Source organism: Monomorium pharaonis, unplaced genomic scaffold, assembly GCF_013373865.1.
Source record: "Monomorium pharaonis isolate MP-MQ-018 unplaced genomic scaffold, ASM1337386v2 scaffold_39, whole genome shotgun sequence".
In the NCBI taxonomy this organism is placed as follows: Eukaryota; Metazoa; Arthropoda; class Insecta; order Hymenoptera; family Formicidae; genus Monomorium; species Monomorium pharaonis.
The window spans coordinates 21,668-36,763 of NW_023415681.1; the positions used below are offsets into that span (position 1 = coordinate 21,668).

The 15,096-nt window shown below is 33.9% G+C and overlaps 2 long non-coding RNA genes across 2 annotated transcripts in view; one reads left to right on the forward strand and one right to left on the reverse strand.

Moving 5' to 3' along the window:
• The window catches only part of LOC118648348, a 36,011-nt gene extending 21,172 nt beyond the window's left edge, over positions 1-14,839 (forward strand). The window contains exon 3 of the long non-coding RNA XR_004965252.1: positions 14,740-14,839. This is a non-coding gene — a long non-coding RNA (uncharacterized LOC118648348). The remainder of the gene's footprint in view (positions 1-14,739) is intronic.
• On the reverse strand, positions 4,873-7,320 carry LOC114255517. The gene is made up of 2 exons (XR_003626776.2): positions 6,387-7,320; positions 4,873-5,457 (listed from the first exon to the last, which is right to left on the reverse strand). It is a non-coding gene; the product is annotated as an uncharacterized LOC114255517 (long non-coding RNA).
• Positions 14,840-15,096: the final 257 nt, after the last annotated feature.

Genomic DNA, 15,096 nt, shown 5'->3' on the forward strand with positions numbered 1-15,096 from the left:
GCGAAATAATCAGTTGGTGTTCTTGGCTCGAAGAACAAGTTCGCCTGCGCCATTAGGTACTCTCTTCAGAAATCTCTTGCGACGAGGTCATCGGGTAAATGGGTCAAGTAGGTTTACAAGCACTCGCGCCGCGTGTACTTAGGTATGCAGATTGCACGAGGCAATCGCGTTTGTGAAGCATCACTGTGCACGCGCTTGTATTACGTCCATTTACGAATTTACGCCTGGCTTTGCTTTAACTCCGCTAATGGTGACCTACGTTATCGCGGCCGACATACGGGCCAAAGGGATACGTATAAGCCAGTGTAAATCAAAACGAAATGTCGAAAGTGAATCGGAAACATTGGAACGTGTAAACATGCAATGCGTATGAAAAATATATACTAAAGCGCTATTCTATTTTTACTTATTTTAAGAGGCTTCTCGATTTTGCATTTCAAAGACGATTATTATTATTTACGTTTTTTAATAGTTTGAATGTTGGAAAAGAACAGATTAAAGATAAGAGACTTTTGTAAAAATTTACATTAATAAACAAAATTTTTAACTCGTTTTTTAGATAACATTTTTGAAAACTGTCATAACTTATTTAATCTTTTTAATCCAATTAACTCATAATTTTTTAGAGATATTGATAATATGTTTCTCCTTCACTCGACCTAATCAAACAAAAAAATTCCATTTTTTTACTTTTTTGATAGTTACTTACAAACTTTACTTAGGAAAAAATTTTGAAAAAGGAGCAAAAAGCAACAGTTTTTTTTCAAAACTTTCGTTTTTGTAAAAATCTATTTTTTTAATTTGGTTGTAAAGCAAGAATCACATTTATATAGATAAAAAAATTTTTGAATTTTTGAATTTTAAATAATATATGCAACAGTTAGTGCGTATCTTTTTGACACGCTCATACAGATTTGCAATTAATTGCCAAAAATTGATTTTTCTAATATATGAAAAAATTTATAGAAAACATCAAAATATCAAAGAATAAATATACCAAGTAAATTTATAGCTTTTATACTAAAAAAGAGTATAAAGTATAAAAAGCGAGAATAAACTCTCTTAATAAAATTTTATTTACTACATATTTTTTAATTTTGAAAATATCTTTTAATACAAAAGATTAGATAGTTGCTAAATTAATGTAAAATTTTAATTAAAAAAAAATTATTTTGATGGTTTGAAAAATAACTATTTGACAATTTTTTCTTCGAAAGAAAGAAATTTACTCCACTGAGAAACATATTATTTCTCTTGAAAGTGTAAACATAACAATTATTAAGAGCAGAAAGTTTGAAATTAAAATGTAATTATTGTACACTTTATAAGATTGTTATAGACGTAATCAAGAAATTGTTGAGATGTCTTTTTATCTCGCGATACGTGTAGTCGACGATCAATCTCCAAGTTTATAAGCAAACAGATAACTTCGTTGAAAATCGTGCTCGATATTACGTAAAGCGGTACTCGCATAGGACAAATAACGATCGGGCACGATTAGATTAATTGGACGTATTAAACTAGTTTAGATCCGCGAAACGTGCGCGCCTCTCTGTTAGTGCGCATAATCTGCAATCGTAAAGTCGCACATGGTGCGATGTATACACGTTGCACTGCGTAGCTCAGCTTCGCATTGAGCTGCTTTCACGAAAGGTCTCAACGTTGCATAAACCACATTACCTTGTTTATGCGAAAACTACAGAGACAATAATAGGTGGATTATGTAATTATTGAATTGTTTAACAATTGTAATCAGAGGAGACAGAAAAGAGACAACTCTTTCTTAACTCGTTAATTTAATTATTTGTTATAACATTATCTTATCATATCACACTCGTTTATTTTTATCTTATAATATTAATTACATATTATATATATTTTATTCACCATTCGAACTATCAAAAATTTCGCAACGAAGACGCAACGGTCGGGTCGGTCGGTCCTTAAGGAAGGTCGTTTCTGTCGATTTGGACGATCAGTGGAGGACTTCTGCTCAAGGCTCCGTAGAGTGGACGTACTTGCTCTGCTCTCGCTTGTGCTTTGTTATATTATTAACTTTCGAAACATCTCGGCCTCCACAGCGCGGTGGCGGAACGCCTCGTCGCAGCGTCGGCCTTCCTCTTGTCACACGGGGAGCGACGCCCGTCGTCAACGTGATACTTCATCTCTCGGCGCGTCTCGGCAAAAAGATTATTGGGAGAGCAATGTCCGCCGAATGTCCTCGTATTTTATCAAGTGCCGAGTCACTTAAGGAGGGAGGGGCAGAGACACGATGAATCTGGTGCGCGCGGAAAAGAGCTCACGCGAGCGAAAGTGTAACTCTTGTGTATGAAACGTGCCAAGGTTACTTATGATTTAATAAATTCTGTATGGAAGTGTAGTGAAAATTATTTTATTGTAAAATTTTATATATATATATATATATATATATATATATATATGTACAATTATTTTGATATTATTCCCATTTTAGACGATTTAAAATTCAGAATATAACTGTATCTTTATAATTTTATGTGTTGTATTATAAGCGCATTTCAAGGTTCCAAATACATGTATTTATGAAGAAATATGGCACATATAAAGTTATAAGTAGAATTTTATTTTGAAATTTGACGTGAATTATAAATTATTTATAATGTTTTATGTGTTTTATGTTGTAAATTGCCGTAAATTGAAGATCAAAACGTCGCATCGTAGGAAAAGACAACGTATGACTTCACTATCCTAAAATTGGATTGAGCTTTATTTATGTCCAAGCGTCAATGAATTGTTATCGCAAACTTACATGGATTCTCATCGTTGAGTCGCAGTGCCTTTTTCTTATCTAGTTCGCAATGTGGAAAATTAAACTCGGTATAATTATACAAGTTTCAATTTCCGGTCAAGACACGATCGTTCGCGTTCGCGTTTAACGGACGTGTTTCTATCAGTTTTCTTCCCCGCCCCAATCGAGTATGCTCCGTTGCTCCTGAATTTCGTCAGAGATCGTAAAAAGCGACGAAATGTCCGGGCGCGTGTCCCGAAGGATAATCCCGCAGCCGTAGGCTATTTTACGGTCGCGCGTAAAAAGAGACGCGCACGGGAATGACTCCTTTTTGCTTTTACGATAAACCATTTTGTCGGTCTATTGACATATCGATATATACGTGCTTTTTACTTGCAAATATTAACAACCTCGAGCAAGCTTTTTCGTTACTTTATCTCACGCGAATTGTTTAATTAAAATATAATTATGTTTATTAAAAAATATGTATTGCAGATATCACCTTTTGATATTGTTATATTTGAGAGCTTTTTCTATAAATATTATTTATGCAAATAAAGTAATTAAAATTTCGATATTCTAGATTTTTGGAGAAAAAAATTAATTAAGCTCTGTAAAACTGGCATTCTTTCTAATGTATATAGGTGAGGTGCTACTTCCTATGAAGGAAGATGCCGCAAGCATTCAAATAGTATGACGTATTGCTTGATGTGCTCATCTGTAATAAACAATAAACAATCAAATTAAATGATTAAAAACACAAATTTGACTAATAAAACAATAATCAAATAATAATTTAGGAAGCACAACTTCTTCTACTAGTTTTACATTTTATAGGTTTAAACAAGTATTTTATAAATTAAAAATTATACAAAGCATCCAAAATATTAATTCCTAAAACTATGTTAATGAAAGTATCAAATTTGACAAATTAAGTTGTACATCTGCTGTCATTTTATCCTCAAGTATTAGAAGATGTTACTGTAGCTTATACACGAGCGTATAATGATTTCATAAGATATAATCTATACCAGCCACATATGATTGCCACATGTATTAGATTATAGATTATATTACGTGAAACAATATCTCAAAACTATGTAGAATTGTGTATAAAACAGTCATATGATTTTAAATAACAGCTTAGTTATTACATTACCAAATGTTATGAAGAGGATATTAAATAAATTTTTATTGATTTTTAATAACATAAAAATTCCTTGTCATAACCATAGTTTTTTAACAGCACACATTTATGCGCAATCAAAATAGCTAACTTCTGATCTATGAAGAAATCTATAATCAAAGTGGCTTTTCCCTTACCTAGCATCTTCTTCTCAACTTATACATAATATACATGTATATATATTACATATATATATATATATATATACATATACTGTTTTATGTAAATTAAACAACAAACCGAACAATAGAAATATCAATGATTTCGTGATCAGAATTTTATATTTGGATTACATAGATTTCGAGATAAAATTTTTACACATACACAAAATTCTGATCACGTATTATCGTCGACATTTCTGTTGTCAGTCATGTTTCAAATTTTCTATATTGGACAAGACGAAAATTGGAGATGCTGGGAGAATAGAGGATCGCTGGAAAAGTGTCCGCACACCTGTGTACATTGAGAAGAAAGTCAAAATGCTAGCAGGCAATTGTTACTTGTGACATTTTCTCGATATTTGTTATCTATAAAAAAGATTTAATGACAAAATATATACATATTTTTGTGAAATATATTTCGTTTTAGTGATACATAACTCATTTTTCGTTGTTTTATTTGCTAAAAATAACTTTTTATTTAAATTTTTTCTAGTAAAATAAATTTATATCTCAAAAATAAATTTGTGAGAATCTTTTTCTCAATATGTACGATTATAATCTCTAGAATCTACAACTAACTGTGAGAAATATGCGACAGTAGCGTATTACGTCACGCATAAAATTGTTGTTCTCGTCGCGGACAAAGGATTCCTGTAGGGTTATTAACAAAACTACGTAATTTGTCGGCCATAATAACGGCATTTTCCCGCGCGAATAATTCTACCATAATTAAAGTTTTCATTAACAACGCAATATAATAACAAAAATGTATAATGATGTCTTATTAATGTTGTATTACAATTTATATTACAATGAATATATAATAACGCTTCGAATACAGATAAATATTTCGTGGTAAATAAACAAATCCGTGAAATTTTAATTACACGCATACGCGTTTGCGGGGACGCAGTGTTCCATTTTTAATTTAAATTTATGAACGTAAACGTATAGTTTACTTGACGAGAATTTCCCACATAATTCGAATTGCACGAAGGAATTTCATTCAACGTCGGCCTTGCCTCGACAGCAAGGGCGCATCTGTCGTTATCAACTGGTGCATTACTGCGCCCCCGATAAATATGCAGATGTACACGTGTACACGGGAATATTCGATTCTGTTGCGGCTTTCTATCGACGGTACTGACTGTTTACGAATAGAAGGTGCCTCTGCCGTATATAAATGGACTCGCTTATCTCGCTTTGTAGCATAGACGGGCCGCTTTTAAGACCTTCACGAATTCGGGTGATATTGTTTCGTCATCGATTGGCCAGAAGTCGATGAGATCCTCCAGCGTTTGACGATGTCACGAGCCTCATTGAGCCTCATTGAGGTCGAGGACCTAACATTGAATTACACAAAAGCGATATCGATATCATTATGATTTGAGAACGCGTTAGTAATTGAAATGTACTATTGCACTATCTTATCTTTTATATATAGTGAATTTGTTTACTGCATTCCCTCAGGGTTTGCAGTCTCCAAACATTTTACATCATCTCTTACAAAAATCAATTACTTTTTCTCTTTTATATATAATTATATATTTTTTTTATATATAATTCCTTTTGAAAGATCAAGAGGACCTTTAATTTTAATCCTTCTTAAATTACGTGTTTTTTTTTTATTGTTTGTTTCTTCTCGTTATAATTAACTATTTATCTGTTATCGCTGTTCTGTTGTATCGAGATGAGCGGGAGGGCAAGTTACGACGACGCTCAGTAACTGACGTCTTGCAATTTACAATGAACTCTTATATAAGTGAGTTAAGAACGCTACCGGCACTAATGTTGTGACGGAAACGTTTAGATCCTATCTACTGGACGAACGATGCAAGTTCTCTTTTACAGCGATCTAATCGCTTAACAAGGGTAATTAGTCTTGTTAAAGCGCGTCCGAATTGTTGTCGTACGTGACGTGCGATTGATTTTACAGAGACGAGTACGAATTCTCTCCGATATACGAATTTATCGAAACGAAAAGTTGGGATATTAAGACGCGTTTTTTGAAAATAATAAGGATGTATAATGTGATTTATATAATACATGTGTTTACATATAGATGCGCAATAAATATAATCTTGTGAGGCGAAGTGACTATGATAAACGGTGTCAATATAAATTTTACAACAATATTGTTCGAAAATATGTTTTTGCGGAATTTTTAAAGATGACTATTAAAGCAAGTAGCAAAAAATTAAGTGCCAACAGGGCTGTAAACTTGGAATTAAAATGAATTTGACTGATTCTTTTTAAGATACGAGTTTATTACCTCTGACTGATAAGTCGACATTCTTTTCGCGTTACTCCTCTCTCGCTTCTGTCTTCGTGACTTAACGATCCGACGTAATTAACGCGGCACGCACATGTTCGCGACGCGAGCGCAAATGGCATGCGGCGCGAGCTGCATATAATAACACGCACACGCGCGCGCATACACACACGCGGGACATGCAGCTGCATAATTTGCTGGTATTGTCGAACGCGCCAATTCGCAAATGTCGCGAGCTCACAAACAAATTGAATGCGTCCTCGTGATCCGCTCGCGTCCGTGAACTTGTAACAAAAGAGATAGAGTGATGGAAAAGTATACGAAAGAGATAGAAAAACAACTCACACACATACCGAGTGTCCTGAAATTGCGAATCAAAATATTGCAGGAAATATAGTCGAAAAAGTAAGCAAAATAGTTACTTGTCAATTTTTGTATCAAACAGTTTTCGAAATATGAGGATTTAAAGTTGTAGCTAATCACAAACTTTATTTATCAGTCACAAACAGTTTGTGAGTCACGCGTTAGCATTAGTTATTACATGATAAGTACAACTGTCTAAATGTGTAATAATCTCTATTATATCTATAGCTTTAAGCTTATATATCTCAAAATCTGCTGCTTACAAAAAAACTTATAAATATTTATTTTATTTTTCGAGAATGTTCTTGCTTTAATATTTTGATTCGCAAATTTCTGGATATTTTGTATGTTACAATACTTACAATAAATAGAATATATATTATATGAATTAGTATATGAATAAATAAGATTATTGTGATTTGAAAAATCATAGCTGGGTACCTGGATTTCTCATATTTATTGTTTTTTTCTTAGAAAAATGCTGCGTACTGGGAATAATTAAAAAATTAATTAATTCATTAAGGTATTAAGAAATGTTTTCAACGCGCATTATTTTTTTATCTTTCTTAAACCCTTTATAATCCAACTTATTTTTTACTACTTACATTTTTTTAAACTAAATAATGACTGCTGGTTGAATGCATTTTTTAAATGGATTTTTTAATTTAAAAAAATCTGAAAAATTCTGTTTTAGAAATATGATTGTAAAATATAATTCGAAAATTTTTTACTTTTTTTTGTACATGTTTAATTTTGAAACAAAATCGTTAAAATGCATTGTTGCAAAATAAATTTATAATCTTATTTATACGTACATTAAAAAAAAATTTTTAACTGCAAATAGTTTAAGATTAGTATTTATGAATAAATAGTGTAATGGTATCTTTGCTTTAAAAAAAGCATAATAATTTAATAATTTAAAAATCAGAGTAATTGTAGTTTATAGAAAATAGGGAAAAAGGGAATTAAAAAGGAAAAAATGACTTTCTCTACTGTTTTTTGGCATGAACACACATAATAAAAATTTTTTTTACGTTTTTTTCGATCGCAAAAGATCCAATATTTTTTATTTTAACTGATTATGATGTACGCAAATATGTCTTTTTTAAGTTGTAAAATTTTATGCACAGTCGATTTTAATATTCTACACAAATTATTCCGTGTAAAAAATATACGAGTTAAAACTTTGTCGGCGCACATTTTACTCATCTTGCTCATATTCGACTACTTCATTAGTCTGGTTGTCAAAAATTCACATATGAGTTTGCATGAGTTAAATTTTTGTTAGTATCTTCCTCGCCATCTCGCCCATCTTTGACTTCCTCGTCGTCAGTTTCATTGTCAGAAAGTTCACCATAAAATAAATCTTGCGATCGCTCACGTAAAGATCGCATATATATAACCCATAGTACAATATAATACACAATATACCAATAGGAGCACTCCGTGTCAGCACCTTTAACTTTGCGCGGAGATCCTCGTTATATTAAATTTAGGAATAGACAAAGTGTCTTACTCTTATCATAAGTAATGTAGTTATTCTTTTCTCTCTTAAATGTTTTTTCTTAAAAATTTTTTTAAAATATAAAATAATAAAATTAATTCCAAATAATAAATAAGTTAAAAATTAAACTTCTGTGCACGTATGCGCGTTGTACCTTGTTGACTGCAGTCAGGAACAAAAGCTACACAGAGGCCTTCACGACCAAGCATTTTTTCATGAAGTGCTCCCACTGGTTATATTGTGCACATTTCCTTTGTGCAGAGCGTTCTTCCATCTTGAATATCCGCCTATTCTGAATTTCTATATCTATTATGATGAAACTAATTTTTTACTTAGATATTGAAATAAAGGCTAAAAGTAATTAAAAAAACTTAATCCACTTTGACAAAAAATAACTTTGTCCATTTAGATTACTGGTAGTAAACGTTCAAATTTTATTTATCGTTGACGAGATACGGTGTCATTTAATCAATATTTATTATTAACAATGATTTTTTAGGAAAGGGAGCCTTTCTTAAAAAAAAACTCTTTCTTTCTTCTACTCAATAAATTAAAATAAAAAATTGTTTTGACTTTTAATTGCCAGATTGGACTATGAAGGATTAATAATAAAGAATTAATAAAGATTAATATATGTCTATATAAAGCGAACGATGTTTTTCTTTTAAAAATATGAAAATGTTAATCAAAATATATTACGATTAAAAAATTCAATTCTTAAGGTAAACTTGGATATAATGGTCATAGTTTTTTAAAATGCAAAAGACATACTTATATTTTTATTATTTTTTATAGCGTTTGGTGTATTAATTTACTGAGGCTAAAACATATGTAACAATATCGACATTAAAGAGAACATATTTAATAAAAATTTTATATTATCAAAATATTGAAACATAAATTTTGGTCACAACTTTTAAGAAAAAGATGGCCATAGTATTACAGGACAGTTGGCCATACATATGTTAAGGTACATATTTTATAAATGTTAAGTACATACATATTTTATATATTAACATTTATAAAATAATTAAAAACTTATAATTTTACGTATTTAGTTTTATTGCCATATTATCACATATTTAAATTTATTTTTAAACATTTTTTATAATAAATGTTTCTATAAGTTTAGTATCTATTTAGCTTATTATCAATACTAAAAAAATATCTATATAAAAATATTAAATTTAAAATAATAAGTGCGCAACTTAATTCTAGCCTTTTTAAATAAAGTATATACATAAACACTTATCCCGAAAAAAGTCATTGGCCTTCTTACCCAAGTTGTGAGAGAAAGATAGTCATATATAGCATTTATTTAAAAAAGAAAAAAGAAAATAAAAGGTATAATTACACATTAAAATTTATATACCTTCGTTATGTGTCTAACGTGAATTGTGACAGCTCAACTGTAATTTATTCGACGTTGTAACAATTTTTAATGAGCACATGAAAAACTTTGCAGGCAGTCAAAAGTAAAAACGTGATATAATATTCACAATATTGTTATTTTGAATAGTGTATAAAAAATCGGATGTAATCGCACATAAACTACAGTAAATATCGATTACTTTTGAAAATAATTACAAAAATACATTATTTAGCGATTATTGGAGTAATTATAGCCACTGACCATTTTCTCCATATATGGTCATTATATCCTAATTTACCTTATCTGAATAGGTCATCTGCGAGATTTCGCGTACGAGGCTAAGCGCTTTGTTATTATGATTTGCAGTGTGTCTTTTACGTTAAGTTAGCAACGTGGTGAAGGATTGTTCCTTTATTTATTCGAAAAATACAAATGCGAAACAGTGACGCGAACTGAATTGCGCTATAAATAAAATATAAGGCGCGACGAAGTCGCATCGCGGCGCTGACCCCGTCGAGAGGCCGGCGCAAAGATTTAGCGTGGACAAAAAAAATTAAAATTCATAAAGCGTACATCATTCTAATGCGTCCAGTCCGCGAAGCTGAAATTGCTGACGCGCGACGGTTTCTCTCTGCGAAATTATACAGAGCGTGGTGTTTGATCCGCAATTTTCACCCGCATCTTAGTAAGCTGGAACCACCGCGATTCGATTTTGAAAGCATTTCTACTAGCATACATGAACAAATGGAGGATTCAGCACGTATCAATTGAAAAATGGCAGACGGCTGCCAATCAGCGATCCGTAAATTAATTCGATATCGCGTTGCGCTGACAATCTCATTTCCTTCTTCTCGCGGCACGTCAAATGTAGAGATGATCAGTCGGCGGATAACAGACTGTCATAATACAGTTCTAACAATAACGCAGCTGCATGTGGACGCGCATGTTGCACATATGCGGACACCCAGCGGCTCGTTCGATTTCGCTCCCATTGAACGGGTGCGACGTATCCTTGAAACTGACATGCTCCAATTTCGCGTCGCAAGTCGCAAGTGCGCCGTTACAGTTCCGCCGAAAATAGTTCTCCGCGAAGAGGATGTTCATTATCGGAGGGACAATTTTGAGAAACGTATCGCGATCTCGGGACAGGATGGGCTCCAAAGGGGATGTTGGGCTGGCCGACAATCTTGAAGTAGAAATCCTTTGGAATGCGGTTGTTCTTGAGCGGTTGAACCGGTTCGACGTACTCCCTGTTCTACGCCTTTGATTTTCCGCCTTTTTTATATCTCTCCCTCCCTCCCCCCTTCAGTATCTCCATCATCTCTCTCTCTCTCTCTCTCTCTCTCTCTCTTTTTTTCTCCCTTTTTATGTCTTACATGTGCAATCTCGAGTATCAATCTCTTTTTTTTAACTGTATATTTGGCTCGCCTTTCTCCTGTTACTGTCACATTATTTTCTACACAATCTATATTATTTTGGTATTATTTTATTACAATTTCTCTTTATGTTCTCTTATGTAATTTCTCTTTGAACGTATTATTTAAATACTTTTTTTTTTATTAAGTTTATATTACTTGATATTATTTTGTAACTTATTATCGCATTTAAAAGGAATTGTTCCTAATAAATCTATATTTTTCTTCTCGCCCTACCTTCCGCTTTCTTCTACCCTCTTTGTTCCGTTTTGAAAGGAAAAATAAAATTGAAGTCCGCATTTTGTCGGTTTCTCTGAAAGGAAAGTGCATTTTTATCTCGACTCCGAAATGGATTTTTCTGCGAAAAATGGCACTTTTCTGCGCTGTCGTTTCCGTTCCAATTCTGAGTTGATTTTTCATTGACGACTCTCGATTCTTCGGCCAAGTACAATAAACCGTGACCACGATTAATGCTCGCGAATTTCATTCGAAATGCACACGAGCCGCGTTGCTCGGTAAAATGTGGCTTACGAGCCGTTTAATCTGAAGCATGTGCACGGTTTGATCTGAGCATTCCGGGTCTTTCGTCGAATTCTAATTTCGATTCCAGAACGGACTGTAATGACCGATTGTACAGTTACCTATTGTATTCCGAGATCGCGCGCAGATACGGACATTTCGGATGATTTGTCGTATCGCGCGATTTTCGCTGATGTGATAATCGCGTGCAGCGTTGCACGCGCGCTGATTTTGTTTCCGCGGCAATTAAATAAAATTGCAATGCGTTTTGCCGTGCGATAGCGCTTGCGATTAAATAATGCGGTTAACACGTTTAATGTGAGACGAAATTATTGTGCCGCTTAATATTAAAAATTAAAAGAGGAATTAAAATCTATTTGGGATTCCCGTTATCTCTTCTGTACTACTTGACAAGCAGCTGTTGTATAATGAATTGACAGTATAATGAGTAGCAAATGAATTAATAAATATTTATTTTATGATCTATAATATTAATATTAATGAGAAGACAAAAAAATTAATTAAAAACAATTTGAAAAATTATTCTATTAGTTTAAAACGAAGTAATTGATATTAGTATAATTTCAACGCGATATTAATTATGAACACATGCATTATATGTATTGTTACAAGTGCATGGCAAAAACATGATTTTTTACTGAAGTATCTAAATTTAACTACCTACAGATCTGAAAAAAAGTTTTTTTGCAGGATTATTAAAATAATTATAGAACGCTCAGGCGTGTTTTGCCATTCGAGCTCGAGCGTCCTTTGTAATTATTTTGATGGCCCCGACAACCTTATTTTCAGACCTGTATCTTAAAATTTTTACATATTTTAATAAAACCGTTCTTTTCGTAAACACGTAAGCTGTTTTCATATGTTTATAAACGTCAGAATATCCAGATTATGTCGCTCCTGAAAACTCGCAATGCTCGATTAAGAATCGTACATAAACTGTATCATGTCGCCTGGAAAGCGGTTTAAAAAGAAGATCGGCTGTCGGGGCCGCCTTCCGGGAATTCTATTTATAGTTGAACGAGCATACCTGAATGAATGAGTCTTTCTCTCATTCGTGTGAACACGTCTACGGGGTTTCAAACAGGTTTCATCACAGGTTTTACGGGCACAGAGCCTAATCATGCATGCGAGAAACCTCCGTCTCGTCGGTCGGTCATTGCTTCGCTCCGATGGGTTTCTTTACCCATGGCCATCGGTTGGCTCTGCACACCGGCGAGCAGGAATCCGCTCGGCATGTGCCATCGGCGAAGCCAATAATTGTAAGCCGCGGTAGAGTATGCCGAGTCGTAAAAGATCGCGCAGATCTACAAAACTCGCAAGAAGTCGCGGAAAGTCCCGCGACCTTCGTAATCTTGACGAAGTACTCCGGTTACCAGTTAGCGTTCGAAAACAGCCCCTTTCGCGGGTGAGACTTGCGCTCAAGGATACTCTGCGAGCCAAACAGGCCCACAAGCGGATCTTTGTGATTGCACGCTACACAACTGTGTGGAGATATCAGCGAAACTTTTTTCTATATAAGAACTGGAATAATCGTCTTTTTTGCGGTATTAAAACTTGCGATCTTTTTCTCTCCTTCTCTCTCATTGTATTTTCCTTCCAGTTTGCTGTTTGTGAAAGGGATTAAAATTCTTGGAAGATAAGCGTTTTTGTGTATTTACTGGTGGAAAGAAAATTAGACTGTGCGTGGGATTCACATCACGGGAAAAACTTAATTAGAGCTGATAACATTCATATGTTAGGTCACGTTAAATTTATGAAAAGTTCAAATAACGGTGATAGAAAACTTGCTCTGATTATAAATCACACATTTATACAGTTGAAAAATTGTTGTATATAAAAAATTATATTTTAAGTATAAAAGAATAAGAAAAGCGCAACACGTTGTATTGTTGAGGCGCTCGCAGAGAGACACGACTGTTTTCATCTGATTTTAACTTCTTGAATTTTCATCTTCGAAATTATATTTTAAAATTTGTGGCAGAGCATCAGAAATATAAAATTTCTAAATTGCAAAATCAAAAAAATCGTGACTTGAACATCACTTCAAATATTTTTTTTTCTCGTCGCTACGACGAATGCGCCATTATCTTAACAACCACATCACTTCCAATTAGCAAAGCTTAATTCTATCACATATATCAGCATGAAATCGTGCTTTCGGTGAGCTCTGGAATTCATTGCGCTTCCGTTGCGTTTCCGAGCGGAAGCGACCGAAAAACGGCGGAAAACGTGCTGTGAATACAAAGCGATGGCACGACGGCGACTACTGCTACTGCTACTCTTATCCGAGCGATCGGAAGCGTTTATCGCGAATGGCGTTGAGCCCGCCATGAAAGGATGACCGACTGTCGTTCTTTTTCTGAAAAATCAGGAGAATACCGAGAACTGCTTCCTTTTCGTTCAGTATCCCCTGTATCGCGTATCGAGCGTGGGAGATTGAATGACGGGCGAATAACTTTCCTCGCGTATCTCGTGCGATACAGGCGAAAGCATCGAGAGACGAAAAGGAAATGCGCCCGAGATAGCCCGTGCTTTATGAGACACGCGCGATAGTTCGAAGGAGACAATGGCTCACGCCCGGCGTTCGTGTTGTGCATGCTCGAGACAGACACGTGCTGCGAAAACCGGGCACGGGCGTTTCTCGCATTGAGAAACGTAGGTACTAGTCTCGGATATCACGCCGAACAATAAACAATTGCATATGCGATTTATCGATTTGTCACGTTGTAAACGCGCGAACGTTCCCAACGTGAGGATTTCGCACGCGTGTATCCTGCAGTGTACAAAAGCTGCCAGAAGCTATAGGCTGCAACGCTTATGCACGTGCATGTCTCTCTCTCTGCGTGGTTGTAAAAACGGACAATGAGAGAAATTTAAAAATTAAATCACAGCGTAATTGAAAAGAACATGAAGGATTTCAGCTATAAGAATCATGTAAACATCATGTAAAGGGAAGGATTTAATTTAGGAAAATTTTGTGATTAGAAGTATAAAAGACGCAAATTTATGATTCATCTGCCTGCAATTTTTTATTTAGGTATAATTTATGTAACGAACATAAGCACTTCGAGAAAATAAATGACTAATTGTAAATTTAATTCAACTATTCACTCGTGGATATAATTATTAGTATCATAATCTGTTTTTTTTTTTTTACAGGTGAGTAATCTTTATGCTGTTATTTCGTATCTACCCGTGACAAAACGACTTTTGCATGTGAGTACCTGTTGGATTGAAAGATATGTATTTTCACACGTAGCAAAACTGATTCTCTTCCAGAAAGTAATCGATGTGATAAAAGATATGTGTAGAGATTCAATTTTATGCTCGAAGAACGTTCGAACGTAAAATGCATTTATTTATGTAAAATGGCACAACGATTGGCATTATAGAAACACACAACGAAATCTACAATTCGCAAGAGTTTCAATCTTAAATTGTGTATTCTAATTGCAATTTTTTAACATATACGCATTGAGATTATGTAACAATGAAACTGTGATATGCATAAATATT